This window comes from Enoplosus armatus, chromosome 17, assembly GCF_043641665.1.
Source record: "Enoplosus armatus isolate fEnoArm2 chromosome 17, fEnoArm2.hap1, whole genome shotgun sequence".
Taxonomy (NCBI): Eukaryota; Metazoa; Chordata; class Actinopteri; order Centrarchiformes; family Enoplosidae; genus Enoplosus; species Enoplosus armatus.
The window spans coordinates 14155178-14156575 of NC_092196.1; positions in this window are offsets into that span (position 1 = coordinate 14155178).

Sequence of the window (1398 nt, forward strand, 5' to 3'; positions counted from 1 at the left end):
ATTCTTGTTGTCTCTAACTTTAGATTGATTAGCTACAGATTGTAGTAGATGGATGTGTGGAGAGTCAGCATAAACCATTGCCAGTTTGGTCCTACTCTCTCATGCACACCCATCATCTCTTCTCAGTACAGCAAGGCTGGCTGCAGCTCTCCTCCACATCCATTCAGCCAGCCATTCGTCTTGGAAAGCTGTCTCTCTGATCTGAGTGATAAACTACAGCAGAATTGCCCAGTTTGCAAAAAACAAGGACACTTGTTTTCAATCTGTGCTGTCAACATTTTCATACTGAAAACTGATGAGATGTTTCATTCATCGGGGGTTTAAGACAGAATGATATTCTTAGGTTGGACTGTTTTGCTTTGATATTGAATATTGCTCTTGAAATTACCGCAATTTGCCCACACATGGATATCAGTGAATCGGCTTTTAGGCACAATTTATGAAATGACACTGACTTGAGACCAAAGAGGCAAATCTTTTTTTTTTTTTTTCCAATTCAACACACTTACTGATGAGTTGGGACATGTTGTGGCTTTTTAGATATGTACACGGCTGCACTTGCTCAAATAAATCGCAGTGATTATAACACCTTAGTTATTATTACACAATGTTTTCTAATGTTTACAGCTGTGTGTGAAGTTCGTTATTAGCTCAAATAGCACACCATCCCAGTCCTTTAAGTGTCTACAAACATTCACTTCAAGGTTTTGTTTAGAAATGGATTTTGTTAGTAGGTGATCTCACCTTGTATTAATGAGAAAACTTGCTTTAACCAATTATAATAGGACAAGCAATGCTGATGACGTAAGGGACTATCCATTTGTAAGGGCCGTACACGACTTGTCACCTGGAGGAATAATACAGGATGGAGTCTAGAACGCTGTGTTATAAAACATTTTATTTTATTCGTTGTTGCCAACCTTACACCAGCTAATATAGAGATGCATCTACACAAGTAGATGTCTCTTCTATAGTAGTCTACTGATTAAGTCGCCTGTAAGCTCGCCGTCTGTGGTGCTATGAGTTCAATGGTCAACGCGACGCACACCGCTCGCGCAGCCCAGAACATCCCACATACTCGCGCGACATCAATAACAATGGCAAACCGTAGTCTGTTTTGGTAGGAGATTTCTGATTGGAGCCAGACGGTCCGAAAGCTTAGTCGCTGTATTCACGTCTTATTTCTTTTTTGAATTGGCGAGTTTTATTTTTAGACAAGAGTGTTCGTCCATTGTTATATTCTTCGTTTTTACATTTTTTTTCCCGAAAATGTGCGAGGCGCTGTTGGCAAGCTCACACAGTCTGTGCATGTGTGTCCCTGCTGCTTTTCTGCTGGGCTACAGCTACTAACCTAGCTGCTTTTCACTCGGTGGTTAGCTAACGTTAGCCTGCCCGCTT